The sequence below is a fragment of the Cupressus sempervirens genome, chromosome 7 (genome assembly GCF_028749045.1).
Source record: "Cupressus sempervirens isolate cs-2001-9-10 chromosome 7, ASM2874904v1, whole genome shotgun sequence".
NCBI classification, from domain to species: domain Eukaryota; kingdom Viridiplantae; phylum Streptophyta; class Pinopsida; order Cupressales; family Cupressaceae; genus Cupressus; species Cupressus sempervirens.
The window spans coordinates 78409109-78425337 of record NC_143124.1 but is presented as its reverse complement, the minus strand read 5'-3'; the positions used below and the strand labels follow the sequence as shown (position 1 = coordinate 78425337).

Sequence of the window (16229 nt, the reverse complement as noted above, 5' to 3'; positions counted from 1 at the left end):
ATCCTAGGACCCCTAGGGACATATTCGAATCGTTCATATGGGTAAAAGGGGGTCATAGGGTGACCTATGATCCCCTTTGACCCATTAAACGATGACATATGTCCCTAGGGATATATTTGAATCGTTCTTATGGGTCAAAGGGGGTCATAGGGTGACCTATCACCCCCTTTGACACATTAAACAATGACATATGTTCCTAGGGGTCCTAGGACCCACAGGGACATATTCGAATCGTTCATATGGGTCAAAGTAGGTCATAGGGTGACCTATGACACCCTTTGACCCATTAAACGACAACATATTTTCCTAGGGGTCCTAGGACCACTAGGGACATATTCGAATTGTTCATATGGGTCAAAGGGGGTCATAGGGTGACCTATGACCCCCTTTGACCCATTAAACAATGACATATGTCCCTAGGCGTCCTAGGACCCATAGAGACATATTTGAATCGTTCATATGGGTCAAAGGGGATCATAAGGTGAGTTATGACCCCTTTTGACCTATTAAATGACGACATATGTTTTAGGGGTCTATGGGTCAAAGGGGATCATAGGGTGACCTGTCACCCCCTTTGACCCATTAAATGACGACATATGTCCCTAGGGGTCCTAGGACCCATAAGGACATATTCGAATCGTTCCTATGGGTCAAAGGGGGTCATAGGGTGACCTATGACTCCCTTTGACCCATTAAACGATGACATATGTCCCTAAGGATCATGGGACCCCTACAGACATATTTGAATCATTCATATGGGTCAAAGGGAGACATAGAGTGACCTATGACCCCCTTTGACCCATTAAATGACAATATATGTCCTTAGGGGTCCTAGGACCCCTAAGGACATCTTCGAATGGGCCATATGGGTTAAAGGGGGTCATAGGGTAACCTATGACCCCTTTTGAGCCATTGAACGACGACATATGTCTCTAGAGGTCCTACGACCCCTAGGGACATATTCAAATCATTCATATGGGTCAAAGGGGGTCATAGCATGACCTATGACCCCCTTTGACCCATTAAACGATGAAATATGTCCCTAGGGGTCTTAGGACCCCTAGGGACATATTTGAATAGTTCATATGGGTCAAAAGGGGTCATAGGGTGACCTATGACTCTCTTTGACCCATTAAACGAAGACATATGTTTCTAGGGGTCCTAGAACCCCTAAGGACATATTCAAATGGATAATATGGGTCAAAGGGGGTCATAGGATGACCTATGACCCTCTTTGAGCCATTAAACAACAACATATGTCGATAGGGGTCCTCGGACCCCTAGGAACATATTCGTTCATATGGGTCAAGGGGGTCATAGGTGACCTATGACCCCCTTTGACCTAATAAACAATGACATATGTCACTAGGGGTCCTAGAACCCCTAGGGACATTTCGAATTGTTCATATGGGTCAAAGGGGGTTGTAGGGTGACCTATGACCCCCTTTGACCCATATGAACGATTCGAATATGTCTCTAGGGGTCCTAGGACCCCTAAGGACATATTCAAATCGTTCATATGGGTCAAGGGGGGTCATAGTTGACCTATGACCCCCTTTGACCCATTAAACGATGACATATGTCTCTAGGGGTCCTAGAACCCCTAAGGACATATTTGAATTGTTCATATGGGTCAAAGGGGGTCGTAGGGTGACCTATGACCCCCTTTGACCCATTAACCAACAACATATGTCTCTGGGGGTCCTATAACCCCTAGGGACATATTCAAATCGTTCATATGGGTCAAAAGAGGTCATAGGGTGACCTACGACCCCCTTTGACCCATTAAACGATGACATATGTCCTTAGGGGTCCTGGGACCCCTAAGGGCATATTTGAATAGTTCATATGGGTCAAAGGGGGTCATAGGGTGACCTATGACCCCCTTTGACCCATTAAACGATGACATATGTCTCTAGGGGTCCTAGAACCCCTAGGGACATTTTGAATTGTTCATATGGGTCAAAGGGTGTCATAGGGTGACTTATGACCCCGTTTGACCCATATGAACGATTCGAATATGTCCTCAGGGGTCCCAAGACCCCTAAGGACATATTCAAATTATTCATATGGGTCAAGGGGGTCATAGGTGAACTATGACCCCCTTTGACCCATTAAACGACGACATATGTCTCTAGGGGTCCTAGAACCCCTAGGGACATATTCGAATTGTTCATATGGGTCAAAGGGGGTCATAGGGTGACCTATGACCCCCTTTGACCCATTAAATGATGACATATGTCTCTAGGGGTCCTAAGACCCCTAGGGACATATTCGAATCGTTTATATGGGTCAAAGGGGGTCATAGGGTGACCTATGTCCCCCTTTGACCCATTAAACGACGACGTATGTCCCTAGGGGTCCTAGGACCCATAGGGACATATTCGAATCATTCATATGGGTCAAAGGGTGACCTATGACCCCCTTTGACCCATTAATCGATGACATATGTCCCTAGGGGTCCTAGGACCCATAGGAACATATTCGAATCGTTCGTATGTATATGGGTTAAAAAATGAAAGGATATATATATATATATACTATTTATACTATTTTATGATAATAATAATAATATAAATAAAAATTAAATATTAATATTATTATATCTATAGTAATAATAATACTATTATAGTTATAATATATATATATATATATATATATATTAATACTATATTGTAGCATAATAATAATAATAATATAAATAAACACTAAATATTTACACTATTATATCTATAGTAATAATATTAATACTATTATGGGTATAATAATAATATTGATACTATAGCTATATTAATACTATATATTAATATTTCTATATATTAATACTATTATATATTAACACTATTATACTATTGATACTATTATATATTAATATTACTATACTATTAGCTTAGTAATAAACCAAAGTCGGTTTCCCTTCAATGATTTTCATAATATTAATATAATTATGGCAAAGGAGGGAAATTGTAGCAAGTTTTCCCCCCAAAAATTCTTTTTACATAATCGGATATCCGATTTTAAATCGGATATCCAATTTTACTGGCACTAATTCCCAATAATTTCTTGTCCCTGCAGACCTGACAACATCACTTTTTCACTTCTATTTTCACGGGTTTTGGAAAAATTCACGTTTTGGGGCCCAACTAATCAAAAAAAATTCGAAAATATAACCTTAGGTGTTTGAATTTGTCATCTGAATGGGGAGCAGCAGTCATTGAAAGGATAAACGCAAAAGGAAGATATCCAATGAAGACATTGTGGCATATAGGGAAAGGGACAAAATGGAACACCGAAGAAAAAGACAAGGTATGCTAAATATCAATCAAGTTGATGATGAATTAATCGAAGGTGAAATCATAGAGTCAGATAATGAATATGTACCGTTGAGGAATGAAAATGTACCTATTGAAAATGATAATGCTGAAATTGAAAATTTGGAGGATGAAAATTTTGAAGAAGAAATGCCACCAAGTCATAATCCAAATTGCATAATTGACCATGTCGAAGATGACAATGCACAGGAACCTAATGCACAAGAACCTTACATATCTCCTAATTATAATTGACATGAAGGTTCTAAAATACCAAAATGGATAATTGAAATTGATGAAACAATTATTACTAGTTTGGAAGGAAAAAAATCAGAAAGAACCATTCGGTTATGGGCTTCAAGACTATATCAAAAAAAAATTCGGCAACAAGACAGTGGTAGAGCAATGTCAACTTTTCATACACTTATTAAAAATGTAAAAGATGAGACCTATTCTTTCCAAATTGAAGATTCGTGTCAATAAAAAGTTGGAAAGAAATGCCATTATCATGAAGAATCTTTTCAGTGCTCTCAATAGCATTGGGAAAAATAGCAGAGAGAAGGATAATAGAGCTGCTCAAAGGGTCATCACAACCTCTTTGGTAAGTCATCATTTGAGAAAGGGTAAATATATGAGACAAACTTGTATTGATTTGAATCTAAATCGTACTACTTTGAGAAGAGCACTTAGTCGACGAGAGAAAATTTATGATCCTCTTCAAAATGAAACATGGGCATTTGGTGGGAGACTTCCACATTTTGATAAGAAGCTATCCAACGATGTGAAAGAAGAAATTACACAATTTTGGCACTCTAACTCACGAGTATCACCCAATGCTAAAGATGTCTTAAAGTTGAGAATTGGCATCAGAGACCGCACGCCACATCCTAAACATCATTTAGAGGTAAGTCAAACTATGTTGTTCAAACAATTTAGAGAGATTCATCCAAGTCTTCATATATCACAAAGGGCTTTTGAATCTTTGAAGCCATTTTATTGTGTGCCACTCAAAATTCGAAATACATGTTGTTGCAAATATCATATTGAGTTTTCTATGCACCATGAACTATTACGCTCCACCCGTTCTACTTTGCATAGTAAAGAAATGTTGGAGGATTGTGGGGCTAGTGGGCTTCCAAAATCATCAAGAGGCTTGCTAGATCAACTCTTATGTCGTAGAGTTGATGGTTGTTCCTTTTATAGAAATGCTTGCTTAAATGAGAAGTGTTTAGAATGTGGTGGCTTATCCTAGTTTGACACATGTTTCCATGAGGGGTGCCTTTATCAAGGATAAAACATGACTATTCACAATCAGTAGGCAGTAAGGTTACCATGGTTGGTAACAAGGATCCAATGCTTTTTGTTTCTAATGATTTGTATGCAGGTGTGCAAGGTAATACATTGCAGGTGCAAAGTTGCAAACATCCCTCTAGAAGGATGGGAGGAAAGAAGATAGTACCCCTTAACTCTTGGGACAAGAGTTGCTTTGAAGGTGGGGTGTTTGGTGTAGGGGCACTTATTAAATCATCTAAGAGAGCCTTGGTACCAGATGAAGATAGAGGATCAAAGACATCATTAATTGTTAATTGGGATATATTAAAACCAATAATGGAATTAAGTAATAAACAGTGTACTTTGAAAGACAAAAGTCATAAAAGTCCTAGTAAGGACCTAAGGGCAACATGATGTAAAATGGCCAAAAGAGCGATATGGGGTAGTCTTAGGATAGTTTCATACTTAGTTGCATTTAATAAATCCATATGACCAATTTTGAGTCAATGGAATAGTTTAGAAAGTTAGGGAATGCATAAAAACTATAGTTTGAAATTTGAATTTCAAATTCAAACGGTCATATTAGTTTTGGAGGGAAAATAGTAATTTGGTATTTGTTTAATTAAATAAACCTTTGTAACCAACTTGGTCGGTTGGACAGGTGCATATAAGCCTATTTAAGTATGAACATATGCAAGACATGAATCATTATTGGTACGAAAAAAATCATAGAAATTGTATGGAACAACAATCATACTTTCCTCTACATCAACAAGAAAAATATAAAATAAATGATACTTATACATACAATGGGGCTCTCTGTGTGAATGGAAATTCCTAATGATCTAGGACGTCGAATCTGTACAGGCTCATCGCTAGTAGCCACACCCTATATACAATAAAGAATGTAATTAAATGAGATTACCACAAACATTTTACAAGAATGCATCGATATTTAATCAATTAGAAAACATCTAATTACCTTTTCTTTATCAGTGCATGCTAGCTCACCCCCTGCACTTTGTCCCCCTGGGGAAGGTGGTATCTGCAAGATAAAAGAAAGATTAGCAACCATATATGCTACAAAATCAAATAGAAAAAAAAATGTGAACACAACATAATGTACTGTAGATGTCTCAAGGCCAAATAAAATGGCCGAGAGTGTAGCATCGTCTATCTATCTGAGCTCCTCCTCGGTCATCAACTAAACATGAATGAAGATCACATACATGTAAAAGTCAGTATGGCTTAAAAATTAAAATTACTCTATTATAGAAATTAACTTTAAATCACATATGTCATAACAAAAAAATGTATACACATACCAACATCGAAGGAGTCCATGCCTCTGCATTCCCCTCCTCTCTCGCATCAAGGTTTGTAGCCTCTGCACGTGTGTCTGGTGTATCTTTGTCTAATACAAAATGATACTCAAGAAGATCACCTATGGGACCCAAGCAAATATTCTTGCATGTAATGCAAGTGTGAGGCACACAAATGTGTTGTGAGCTAGCCGATGATGAACTGGCACCAACATCATCAACTCGAGGAGGCAGGACTGACCTAGCCTGAGATATCATTAGGCTACTCAGCCTATGAATGGCTCTGATGGTCTAAGAGCTAGCCTCTGCCATAATATCTGGATGTTGCACTTGAGGAGGGGGGGAGATATCAGGGGGGGGGGGGGGGGACAAAAGTGCCAAGTTTCTTCCACTGGGAAGAGGGTCTATCCTGAGGAGCTCCTAGTCCTAAGCCCATGTTGGGCTTCATGCTCCAATAGTTCACTTTAAGTTTCAACACAAATTCTACATATAATTTTCTAAGAAAATAAAATGGTATGTCTAAATTTCCATGTGGAGGGATATCAAAGACCATCCACCAATGATCCAAAAAATTTGCACGTATGGCGTCATTTGTGCACCATTTAATCGATAGTTTAGTTTTTTTTTGGGTCAACTGGTATACCCATTTTTTTGTTAGCAAAAAGGCTAGCCAAATCATCTTTGGTTATGTTGAGGGCCGCGACCTCATCATAATCCAAACCATCATCAAACATATGGTGCATTTCATCACGCCAACAAAGAGCAGCATTTTGTTGGTTCGTAAGGGTTTCAATGTTATCCACTATGGTGTTTAACGTGGATAACATAGGAGCCAGTGCAGGTACATTATTATATGTTTTATGCAAACCTCTCAACTCGGTGAGATTTTCATTTATCAAATCCTCGATTTGAGGAGGGTTTTGAGGAGGTGGAGGATCATTTGGTGGATGGTTTTGTGGGGATACTGGATCGTTTGGTGGTGGGTTACGAGGAATATTATTCCTTGCCTCAGTGTCATCATTTTGATCAGCCATTCCTATTGAATTGCAAAATGTAATATATATTTTTAAAAAATCTAAATTTTAACCATTTTTGTCAAAAAAACCCTACATTCAACTAAAACAAATAAAATTATCCTAAAATCTATTAAATTTAGGTTAAAAATGAGTTGGGGGAAAAAAAAACATACCCAAATATCTGATATCCGATCTCGTATCCGATATCTGATCCATAGTGGTAATACTGGCCCCAAATTCGCGTAAAATGAGGGCCCACGGGTTTGTGATTTTATTTATCCAATGCAACAGGTATTGGATATCTAATACTATATCAGATATCCGATATCCGATATCGTATCGGATATCCAATATGTCCCAAAACATATAACATATAATATATATTACATTATGTTACATTTTATATATTTTTTTATTATATTTTTTATATATTATATTAATTTACCATATATTATAATATAAAATATTATATTATATAATATATTATTATAATTTATAATATATTATACTTTTTTATAATATATTATATTATAAGATATTACTTTTAATTATTATATTATATCTTATATATATATATATATAATATTACATTACTATATATTATAATATATTAAATATTATATTATATTATTATAATATAATACATTATAATATTATTATTATATTATATTATTATAATATAATACATTATAATATTATTATTATACTATAATATTATACGATTGTAATATAATAATAATAATATTATTATATTATAGTATAATAATAATTATAATATTATTATTATTATAATATAATAGTATGATATATTATTTAATATTATTATAATTAATTAATAAGATATATTATTTAATATAATAATATTATTATTATTATTATTTAATATATTATTATTATTATTATTATTATTATTTAATATGATATTATTATTATTTAATATAATATAATTATTATATCTTATTATTATTTAATAATAATATTATATTAAATAATAATAATATCATGTAGTAAATATTAATATTAAATAATATATCATATTAAATAATATATCATACTATTATATGATAATAATAATAATTATTATTATTATTATATTAAATAATAATAATAATAGTGGCATAATAATAGTTTCACATGTCGGATATCCGATGTCAAATCGGATATTCGATATTATATCAGATATTCGATAAGGCTCGGCCTTACCTTTCAGGTTTGGTTCCTGGATAGGTGAAAAAAAGTCAAAGTGCATTTTGAAGCGCTTTTAGGCGCCTTCAAACTCTCTTTTTTTCACATCGCCACTTTTTGGCACACCATGATCCTGCACATACTCTGCACTCGATCCCATATGAAACATGTATCCAGAAGTGCTCTTCTTATCATCTATACTTCCAGCCCAATCACTATTCATGTAACCAACTAACTTGAAATCATCATTTGCAATATACAAAATTATAAATCTCTTGGTACCTTTCACATACCTTAGGATCCTCTTTACCGCTTACCAATGGGAATCCTTTGGTGTTTCCATAAATCTGAAAATCAAACTTACTGCATGCATTAGGTCTAGCCGAGTTGCAATCAAATATATTAAACTTCCAACCATACTCTTGTATAGCGTTGGATCCACTCTCTTGCTAGAGTCTTGCTTGCTCAACTTCAAACCTACTGCTGTTGGTGTGAGGGCTGTCTTACTGTTCTGCATTTTAAATCTCTCCAAAATCTGTCCTACATACTTTTCTTGAGAGATGAAGATGCCATCAAGCATTTTTTTTATTTCTATGCCTAGAAAGTATTTCAAGAGACCTAGGTCTGTCATTTCAAACTCATTTTTCATGGCCTCTTTGAACTCACCAATAAGAGCCTTGTCATTACTAGTAAAATTTAAATCATCTACATACAATACAATCAACACATTTCCATTTGCTGCCTTGATGTAGAGAGTAGGCTCACCATCACTTTTGCTAAAGCCATTGCTCATCAAATATGAGTCAATCTTGCTATACCATGCCCGTGGAGTCTGCTTGAGCCCATAAAGAGCTCTCTTTAGTCTATATACTTTGTGTTCTTCACCTGCAACTTCATAACCAAGTGGTTGCTCCACATATACTTCTTCTTTCAATATACCATTTATGAAGGTGGACTTCACATCCATTTGGAATACCTTCCACTTGTGCTAAGCTACAATTTCTATGACAGCACGCACGGTTTCCATTCTTGCAACTGGCGCATAGGTCTCATCATAATCTCTGCCATACTGCTATTTGTAGCCCTTGACTACCAGCCTTGCCTTATGCCTATCAATTTTGCCTTCAACATTGCATTTGGTCTTATAGACCCATTTCACTCCAATCACTTGCTTCTTGGGAGGCAATTCAGTTAGCTCCCATGTCTCGTTCCTTTCTATAGCATCTATCTCCTCATCCATGGCTTTACACCATTTCTTCTCTTTGATAGCTTCTTCAAAATATATTGGATCACTATGAGAAAATAATACAAAATTAACACTCATCAAAATCTTCATACCTTTCATCTTGGTATATCTCCCTAGGACTCTTGGTCTTTCTTGGTAACAGGGAGGAGAGTGTGGAATCAGAATCTTCACTGTTGCTGCTTGGCACTGACACTCGGTCATGCCTAGAGGAGCTCGGTAATGACTGAGGTTGCTTGCCTTTTCTTTTGTTTGCTCCTTCTTCTTCTTTTTCATTAGCATCTTCTTCACTCATAATTGGCTCTTTACTTGAAGTGTTTGGTGACTCATCAGTTGGACCATACCAAGACTGATTTTTAAGAAATTTCACATCTCTTGAAAGAGTCATCTTGTTATTCAATGGGTCATACAATCTATATGCGTTTGATTCTAAGTTGTACCCTGTGAAGATGCACTTCACACCTTTGTCATCTAATTTTTTCCTTTTCTCTTTAGGCATGTGTGCATATGCTACGCATCCAAACACCTTTAGGTGTTCAACTATCCATCTTCCTCGTGACCATGCTTTCATTGAAATTCTATCATAGACTGCCTTTGTAGGACACCTATTAATTAGGTAAACTGCTGTTGCCACAACCTCACCCCAAAATTCGGTTGGGAGACCTTTCTCTTTCATCATGGTCCTTGCCATTTCAACCATGGTCTTGTTCTTTCTTTCAGCCACTCCATTTTGCTGTGGTGTATAGCTGGTTGTGAGCTCTTTCTTTATGCCATGTTTCCTGCAAAAGTTTACAAAAGAATTGGAGGTGTACTCCCCTCCTCTATCTAATCTTAGGACTTTGATATAGTGTCCACATTCTCTTTTAGCCTGGGCTTTAAATTCTACAAATTTATCAAATGCTTCAAATTTATTCTTTAAGAAATACACCCATGTCCTACGACTAAAATCATCAATGACTGTCATGAAATAAGTACTCCCCCCAATGGAAGTAACTTGCATAGGACCGACTAGGTCAGTATGCACTAACTCTAATGGATATCTAGCCCTCCTAGAATTTCCAGAATTAAAGGGAAGCCTATGTTGCTTACCCAAAATACAAACCTCACACTTGTCACATGAATTTCTTATACGTGGCAAATCTCCTACCATTCTTTTATTTGATAACAAATTTAAACCAGCATTGCCAAGATGACCATACCTGAGGTGCCATAGCCGTGAGGGGTCTTCAATCACACTCCTTAGAGCTGATTGTGTGCGAGGTGCAACACCAAATTGAGATGAGAAATATGTCTCTATCCTCAAGGGAAATATTCTATTCTTTGTCATTTGAACTACTGCAAGTAAGTTCTTACTCCCTTTCTTTTCTTGAATGACGCACATGTCATTCTCCATCAGCACTTTGTATCCATTTTGAATGAGCTGACCAATGCTCATCAAATTGTGCTTCATACCAGGGGTGAAATACACATTTTGTATTTCCTTCTTCTCACCTTTCTTGATGCGGACCATAATAGATCCTTTGCCCACAACTGGTAGGGTTCCATTGTTAACCATTTTAATCTCAGATTTGAAACTCTTGTCAATGAATGAAAACAAGGTTTCATTACCACTCATGTGGTTGCTACATCCACTATCGAGGTACCAAACCTCAGGGCTTCCTTCTTCACCAACATTACACATGATGAAGGCAGTGGCATTGTTTCCACGTCCCATGTTCACATTAGCCACATTTGCTTGTCCTAACTGATCATTTTGCTTCTTCCAACATTCACTTGCATAATGCTCATATTTATGACAGTAGTAGCATTCTACTTTACTCTTATTTGAGTTGTAGTTTTTCTTACCTCCTCTTGAAGTATTTTTTGAGCTACTTGCTCCATCTACTCTTCCTGAGCTTTCTGCTGCAACATTTCTTTGTCTTTGAGCCATTTCTTCCTCTCCCCCTTCCTCTTGGATTTGACTAAGCCTTAAATGCTTTCTCTTGGGAAGAAGAAGATGCAAATCTATTGATCTTATGCTCATGAGTTTGAAGAGTACCCATCAACTCATCCATTGTCAAAACAGTGAGGTCTTTTGCCTCTTCTATGGTCATGACCAAATTGTCATATTTATGAGGTAAACTTCTCAATATCTTCTCTACTATCCTCTGCTCTTGATAGTCTTCTCCATTTGACTTCAATTGGTTAATCACATTTGAGGTCCTTGAACTAAAATCTGCAATTGATTCATTTTCCTTCATTTGAAGGTTCTCAAACTCCCTCCTTATATTCTGTAGCTTTACTGTACAGACTTTATCAGTCCCCTTGAAGTTTGTCTCAAGGATATCCCAAGCTTCTTTTGCATAATCTGTTATTGCAATCTTTGAAAAAATAGTCTCTGTCATTGCTGCTTCAATAAGACTTAATGTCTTAGCATCCTTCCTCCTTGACTCTTTCAAATGAGTCTTTTGTGCATTTGTGAGAGCAACATACTGAGTTGGGTCTATCACATCATTGAACCTATTAACTACAAACTCCCACAAATCATTAGCAACCATTATGGTCTTCATCTTATTTGCCCATGTATCATAATTTTGTCCATTGAAGGGTGGTGGCTGCTGCCATATCTTTCTTGCATCTCCTGTCATGTCAATTATCCCAAGAAAATAAATGCCCTAACTCACTGTGGATGTGGGGCCTCAAAGCTCTGATACCATGTGAGAAATATAAATCACAACTTTAGAAAATCAACCCTAAACCTAAAAATTTTCTCGGCACTCACAATTGTCGAGTGACAGTTTTTCTCGGTAAACACTAAGAAACCAAGTGGCAGGAGAGTTTATCGAGTGAGCTTGGTAAATGAAGGACAAACAACTCGGCAGCAATGGATGCCGAGTGAGCTCAGTAAAGGAAGAGCAACTCGGTAGACACTAGATACCGAGTGAGCTCGGTAGTGTGGATGCCCAGTAAACTCAGTAGCCACTGCAAAATAAAACTTCAAAAAGACTTTACCAAGTGAAGTTTTATAAGTGAGTATCTTTCGCCATTAAAACTAGAGAGCTAGAACATGAAGCTTCCAAATAAACTTTTCAAATGTAATGAACAAGGAAAGAGCAATAGATTCAAGTATGCCTGCTTGCCTTCTATTCAACTTAAATTAAATCATTACAAAATCTGGGAGCATTCGACTTCAAACAGAAAAACCCTAAAGTAACCCTAAAACTTCAAACTAGAAAACTTCAAACTTTAAACTTGAAACTTACAGCTCTAATGGCTGCTTACAACAATGCTTGGAGCAATCACTGCTTCAACAGGTTGAATCAAACAACAAACTATGAACTTACAGGATGACACAAAGAAGCACGGGCAACTGCAGTCACGAAATAAAATTCTTCTGTCCTTGCAACAAACTAGATCTGCTGGTCACTTTCTCTGCAACTTCTGAGCTCTTCAAACTTCAACTTCTTTTGTTCTCTCTCTGTCTGGTCGAATGAATCTAAGACATTCCTTTTGTCTTCTACCAAAAAAAATTTCCCCTCTTTTCCAAATTTGAAAACTCACCTACCAAGCAATAATTTTTTTTTTATCATTCTGCAAGCTGTCATGGAGGTAGGTGGGTGTTTGGCTCTAGGGATAAACGTTAACTGCATTTAATATTCCAACAGGAAAGAGCTATCTCAAGTCTCATCTTCGAAGGGTTAATTCTTCACGCTTTCTTATTGTTCTAGATGATGTTGATCACAAGGACCAGTTGGATGCTCTATTGGTTAGAAATGTCCTCAATTCTGAAAGTCTGGTAATTGTCACAACACGTGATGAGAGGGTGTTAGTACATGCCAGAATTAACTTTCGCTACAGGATGAAAGAAATGAGTCTAGAGCATAACAGAGAGCTCTTCTGCTGGAATGCATTTCACCAATCATATGCTGCTAGTGCTTACGAGGATTTGGTTGAAAGATTTGTGAACGTGTGTGGAGGTTTAACTCTCTCTTTACAGGTCTTAGGCGGTCGTGTTTTTGGTAGTTCTGACCACCATTATTGGCAATTAGTCTTGAATGAAGATCGTAAGTCACTGCCCGAGGACATCAAACGGAGGGTCAAAATAAGCTTTGATGCATTGAACAGTGAGCAAAAGCAGATCTTTGTGGACATCACTTGTTTCTTTATTGGAAAACCCACAAGTAAGGCAATCAGAATATGGGAATCCTATGGATGGAGTGCTGAGCTCGCAGTTCAAACCTTAAAGGACAAATGCCTCGTCGAAATGGTGTGGTGTTATTCCAAGGAATTTGATGACAAGGAGCTTTCTTTCAGAATGCACGACCATCTTCGTGATTTGGGGAGAGAACTGGCGGGTGAGTTCAGTCCACATCGCCTGTGGCGCCCTCAACATCTGAAAACTTTGGTCTATTTCTTCCTCCTTGAGATTTCTGACATGAAAATACGGAAATCATTTGCAACATTTTTCAGTTATTTGATATGCTTCTTTGAATTGCAGAAAGATTTGACCTTCATCTGTGTATACAGGAATCGAAGCAGTTCAAAAGCATCCTCACTGAAACAACTGGCAGATGTCTCCTCTCAATGTTTGACTGGTCCTTCGGTGCCCAAGTTACATGCTTTTTAGGGAATATGGATGATTCTGCTGAGGCACCGATTGCTTTGATATGGCTTCAGCTTGACCTGTCTTGGAGCGTACACACAAGCATTCCCTCATGGGTTCCTCTGTAGAATTTCGAGTGTTTAAGAATAGTTGATGGGCACCTAAAAAGATTGTGGCAGAACGACACAGGTATTTTTTATTATCCTTCTTGGAATGTCAGGTCTTCATAAATGGTACTCAATGAGTTTTGGGAAATTATTATCGTCACAATTGTTCATGATTGACAAATAACCATTTGAAATGTATTGGGTCTAATTCGGCTGAGTGTACAAACTCGTTAGAAATGTTTACTAATTTAGAAAAGCTAACCATAGGAAGACTTGATAATGATAGACTAAAGGGTAGGTCCTTGATAAAATCCCTTAGAAATCTCACTCACCTTAGGAGTTTAGTATTGACACATTTGCCATCATGGGGAGAAGTGACTTTGAATAGCAGTGGGGCGTCAACTGTGAAGTCTCCATTGAGTAACCTAGAAAACATAGAAATCAGTGAAGTAGAACATATGTGGAAGGTTTCAACGAATGAAGATCATTGTCCAAGCCTTGAATGTCTTCGCATTAAATCCATGGAAGACTTATTTGTAGTTGATCTATCTGTGGTAACAACACTGCGTTATCTTGAGTTGAAATCTTGTACATAATTAAGAGAGGCATCAGGGATATCTGATCTGGAAAACCTTGTAATATTGAGCATACGTAAATGTCCAAAGCTGATCCAGTTGCCAAGTCTTGCAAATCTTAGTTTCTTAGAGAGGACAACTATTGATGGATGTGAGAGGCTGTGAAATTTAGTTGGTATTGAAGAGCTGTAAAGATTGAAATATCTACATCTTTCATCTCTAGGTCGTGAAGTAATAACAAATTACATTTGTAAGTTGCAGGTAATGAAAATTTGTCTATTACAAGATTTATAAATTGTGTTTGTCATTTTGATGGAAGTGAGGATTTATCTGCTATGGACCTTGAGTTTAGTTATTTCTCTATCAAAATATTGATTATAACTAATATCTAACGCACAAAATCTTAATTTTTTGTGCATTAGTGGTGTTATGAACATCTGTTGAAGGGCTGAAATCTCTTCTTTTTATTTATTCAGAGATTGCCATCAGAATTCAAATGTATTGCTGGCAGAGCAGCAAATGAAGCCCCGTTGACTTTGACAGAAAATTTATTTCGTGACCTAAGTGATGATGTAGGAGGCGAAATCAATATCTTTGAAAAAGCCATGCCTGAAGCATCACTACAAACAATTGAACACTTGTGGAACATAATCATTTTATGTGCTGCAGTTCAAAGTAATTATGGGGAAACTATACATATTCCTCTTTCTGCTTTTGATTCAACATAAAATTATACTGGAGTGGGAGAATGGATAGTTACATTTATAGTTGCTGCCATCTTGGATTGGATTCCATGTATGTCATTTGTTGGAAACTAAAGAAGGGCTGTTTGGTAATGGTGAACAATGGTGAGGAAGGGAATGCCTTACGTATATTGAAAAGAATTATTAGTGAATTATATGATCCCTAATTTTCTTTTGCAGAATCCATTTTCAAATCATATTAGGAAGTGACGAAAATTGAGGGATGGTTTTGCAATCAAAATATAAAATAACTATGGATCAATTTATCTATTGAGAATGAGGCTCCTGGACTTCTTTAATATTTCTGTAACACAGAATCATGGTCCATTTCACATTCTCTTAGTCTTTGTAAATTTTGTATGTTAGGTAGAAACCTTGGTTGCCCACCCATCCTTCAGCACTTCCCAATAAGCATTACCAGATTATGTATCAGTCCTTTCATAGTGACCAATGATGGCGTCAATGCTTACTCCCTTCTAGGCCTTGACAGAGACACTTGATAAAATTCATATCCCAAGCCTCCACTTTTCATCAGCCCTTGCTCTTTCTGGATTTTCTTTCCCTCCACAAGGCCATTTGGATTGGTTTTTTAACATTGTTACCCCAGGATGTATTTCCAGCATAATTAGAGTCATCTGGAAACTTGGAAACTTCTAGAAACCTGTCCCTTGATTGGCCATAAAATTAATACTTGAGTTAGTGCGTTTGACTTCCATTTTCATATGAATTCTCAATTTAAATTATTAAACACAAGCTTTATATGTTAAGGTTCTGTCATGTACATCCATCCCCGAAATCACTTTTATTGGTGATGGACTGCTTCATTTTGTTTTTAGTATTTTAGTTCCTTTATTTTGAATAATGATATCAAGT

At 36.7% G+C, this 16229-nt stretch overlaps 1 pseudogene; it reads left to right on the top strand.

Moving 5' to 3' along the window:
* The window catches only part of LOC149545596 (disease resistance protein Roq1-like), a 68042-nt pseudogene extending 52701 nt beyond the window's left edge, over positions 1-15341 (top strand).
* The last annotated feature ends 888 nt before the right edge of the window (positions 15342-16229 follow it).